Genomic DNA, 4,547 nt, shown 5'->3' with positions numbered 1-4,547 from the left:
GTTGTGCTTTAAAGCTACTAGGGCCTCCGCATCCGGACAGTCGATGATTTGATTTTTCTTTGTCAGGAACCGTGTCTAGAATTGCCTGGCCGATTCCTCTAGCTGCTGAATTATGTGGCTCAAGTCATCGGCATCTGGTGGTCGCACATAAGTGCCCTGGAAGTTGTCAAGGAATGCGGCTTCCAAATCTTCCCAACAGCCAATGGATTCTGCTGGCACGCTGTTGAGCCAATGCCGAGCTGGTCCTTTGAGCTTGAGTGGGAGGTATTTGATGGCGTGTAGATTGTCACCACGGGCCATGTGGATGTGCAGGAGGAAGTCCTCGATCCATACCGCAGGATATGTTGTGCCGTCGTATGATTCGATATTTACGGGTTTGAAACCCTCTAGGATTTGGTGATACATTACTTCGTCTCTGAAGCATAGGGGGTGTGCGGCGCCTCTGTACTGGGCTATGTCGCGGCGCAGCTCAGATGAGTCTTGTCCGCTGTGTTCGGCCCGACCGGATTTACTTTTACTGTATCCGGTGTGACGGTTATCGTCCCGCGTAGTGGCGCGCCCTCGTGATCCGTAGATCGATCTTGCGTGTTTTGCTTTGTCCTCCAATACGTCTCGCAGGTCTAGTGTGTTTCACCGTGCCTTGACATTTTTATTTGAGTGGCGGTGCGGGCTGAGCTTTTGGCTGAAATGCCTCTCTGTCGCGGCCACGAGGTGGCCGATCAGCCGCGTCATACACTGGGGATGTAGGTTTTAATGCTTCCTCCTCCAGTCGGGGTAGCAACCTGCACTTTGGGTAACTCTAGGAGGGGCGTTCGAGTTCATATTACTCGGTCGCGAGGACTTCAGTCCATCTGTCAGCTAGCAAATCTTGATCAGCTTGAAGCTGCTGTTGCTTTTTCTTAAGGCTATTTGCCGTGGCTATAAGCCGGCGCTTGAAGCGCTCTTGCTCGACGGGATCCTCAGGCATGACAAATTCGTCATCGTTGAGGCTTGCCTCATCTTCGGAGGGAGGCATGTAATTATCATCCTCCGCCTCTCCATCTGCCGCTCCCTCGGGAGGGCTGGCTTCTCCATCCTCCTGCTCTAAATCTTCCTGGAGGGGATTGTTGTCGTCTTCGGCACTTTCCGGAGTGCTATTATCTCCTGTGCCGATGTCACCGCTTTTTCTTTGGCGAGACTTAGAGCGGCGCCACTGGCGCCGGCGCTTGGGTTGCTTCTTGGAGGGGTCATCCTCCGCTGTCTCGTCGCCATTGCCTTCTTTGGGTGTGTCCACCATGTATATATCATATGATGAGGTGGCTGTCCAGTGCCCTGTGGGCAGTGGTTCCTCTTCGTCTCCTGCATCGTCGTCCATACCGTCGATGTCTTCAGAGTCGAAGTCGAGCATGTCGGTCAAATTGTCGACAGTGGCTACTAAGTGGGTGGTGGGTGGGCGGCGAATTTCTTCGTCATCCGCATCCCAATCCTGCCGAACATAGTTCGGCCAAGACTCTCCTGACAGGGAGAGAGACCTTAATGAGTTCAGTATGGCGCCGAAGGGTGAGTGCTGAAAGATATCCGTAGAGGTGAATTCCATGATCGGCGCCCAGTCGGATTCGACAGGCACGGGCGCAGGCAGTTCGGAGTCCGTGGCCGGGGAAGAGTCCGGCAGTTTGGCGCCACGGCTCCCGTGAAGGGTAAGGTCGATACTCGGCTCCATCGCCGCTGAGAATACGGCCTCCGTGGCGGGGTCTATCCACCCGTCCATGGATGGCGCAATTGGCTCGAATTGGAGGTCAGAGCGGTTGCTGGTGCGGTCTCCTGAACACTATCCGATGGTAGAGCTAAATCATGCTCATCGTGACTATGCGGCGCACTCGGCAGGGGCTCGAATCCGTCGAATATCAAGTCTCCGCAGATGTCGGCCGTGTAGTGTAAGCTTCCAAACCTGACCTGGTGGCCAGGGGCGTAACTCTCGATCTGCTCCAGATGGCCAAGCGAGTTGGCCTGCAGTGCGAAGCCGCCGAATACAAAGATCTGTTCGGGGAGAAAAGTCTCACCCTAGACTACATCACTATCAATGATCGAAGGAGCCATCAAGCCTAACGGTGACGACACAGAGGAGCTCTCAATGAAAGCACCAATGTCGGTGTCAAAACCGGCGGATCTCGGGTAGGGGGTCCCGAACTGTGCGTCTAAGGCGGATGGTAACAGGAGGCAGGGGACACAATGTTTTACCCAGGTTCGGGCCCTCTTGATGGAGGTAAAACCCTACGTCCTGCTTGATTATTCTTGAGAATATGAGTAGTACAAGAGTTGATCTACCATGAGATCGAAGAGGCTAAACCCTAGAAGCTAGCCTATGGTATGATTGTATGTTGTCCTACGGACTAAACCCTCCGGTTTATATAGGCACCGGAGGGGGCTAGGGTTACACAGAGTCGGTTACAAGGAAGGAGATCTACATATCCATATTGCCAAGGTTGCCTTCCACACCAAGGAGAGTCCCATCCGGACACGAGACGAAGTCTTCAATCTTGTATCTTCATAGTCCAACAGTCCGGCCAAAGGATATAATCCGGCTGTCCAGATACCCCCTAATCCAGGACTCCCTCACTAACCATAGCATGAAACATATGGATCCAAATCAGCCTCTTACGAAGCAACACATAAACTAGGGTTTAAGCTTCTGTCACTCTAGCAACCCATCATCTACTTATTACTTCCCAATGCCCTCCTCTAGGCCCAAACAATGGTGAAGTATCATGTAGTCGACGTTCACATGACACCACTAGAGGAAAGACAACATACATCCCATCAAAATATCGAACGAATACCAAATTCACATGACTACTTATAGCAAGACTTCTCCCATGTCCTCAGGAACAAACGGTACTACTCACAGAGCATATTCATGTTCATAATTAGAGGGGTATTAATATGCATAATAGATCTGAACATATGATCTTCCACCAAGTAAACCAACTAGCATCAACTACAAGGAGTAATCAACACTACTAGCAACCCACAGGTACCAATCTAAGGTTTTGATACAAATATTGGATACAAGAGATGAGCTAGGGTTTGAGATGAGATGGTGCTGGTGAAGATGTTGATGGAGATTGACCCCCTCTCGATGAGAGGATCGTTGGTGATGATGATGGTGATGATTTCCCCCTCCTGGAGGGAAGTTTCCTCGGCAAAACAGCTCCGTCGAAGCCCTAGATTGGTTCCGCCTCGTGGCAGCGGAGTTTCGTCCCGTGAGCTTGCTTATGATTTTTTTTCCTCGGTGAAAGACTCCATATAACCAAATATGGGCATCAGAGGGCTGCCAGGGGGTAGGGCGCGCCCCCACCCTCGTGGACGGTGGGTGGCCCCCCTCTGGTACTTCTTTCGCCCAATATTTTTTATATATTCTGAAATGTGCTCCTGTGAAGTTTCAGGACTTCTGGAGATGTGCAGAATAGGTCTCTAATATTTGCTCCTTTTCCAACCCAGAATTCCAGCTGGCAGCATTCTCCCTCTTCATGTAAACCTTGTAAAATAAGAGAGAATAGGCATAAGTATTGTGAGATAATGTGTAATAACAACCCATAATGCAATAAATATCGATATAAAAGCATGATGCAAAATGGACGTATCAACTCCCCCAAGCTTAGACCTCACTTGTCCTCAGGCGAAAGCCGATATCAAAAAATATGTCCACATGTTTAGAGATAGAGGTGTTGATAAAATAAAATACGGACATAAGGGCATCATGATCATTCTTAGAACAACAACATATACATATATGGTCATATGATCTCTTATGCTGAAGTAACAATTCAATCACAGTTTCAAGTATGAGTCAGAAACTTCATTGAGAACCAACAAACTATAATCTCAGTCATTGAGGCAATTGCAATTTATCATAACATCAGAAAGATTCAATATAAGAGCTTTTCAGCAAGTCCACATACTCAACCATCATTTAGTCGGACACAAAGAAAGATAGGGGCTTATAGTTTTGCCTCCCAACCTTTTACCTCAAGGGTAATGTCAACAATAATAGTTCATGAAAACTCACATCCAATTAGCTATATATATCAGGATCTTTCCAACGCATTGTGCTTGCCAAAGGATAAAATGTAAAAAGGAAAGGTGAAGATCATCGTGACTCTTGCATGAAGTATAGGACAAGAATAAAAAGATAGGCCCTTCGCAGAGGGAACCAGAGGTTGTCATGTGCTTTTATGGTGGGATGCACAAAATCTTGATGCGAAAGAACGTCACTTTATATTGCCACTTGTGATATGGACCTTTATTATGCAGTCCATCGCTTTTATTTCTTCCACATCACAAGATCGTATAAAGATTATTTTCTCCACACTAATAAATCATACATATTTAGAAAGCAATTTTTACTGCTTGCAACGATGACAACTTACTTGAAGGATCTTACTCAATCCATAGGTAGATATGATGGACTCTCATGGCAAAACTAGGTTTAAGGATATTTGGAAGCACAAGTAGTATCTCTACTTGGTGCATAGAATTTGGCTAGCATGAGAGGGAAAGGCAAGCTCAAC

Source organism: Triticum aestivum, chromosome 1A (genome assembly GCF_018294505.1).
Source record: "Triticum aestivum cultivar Chinese Spring chromosome 1A, IWGSC CS RefSeq v2.1, whole genome shotgun sequence".
NCBI lineage: Eukaryota > Viridiplantae > Streptophyta > Magnoliopsida > Poales > Poaceae > Triticum > Triticum aestivum.
This window is presented reverse-complemented; position numbering follows the sequence as displayed.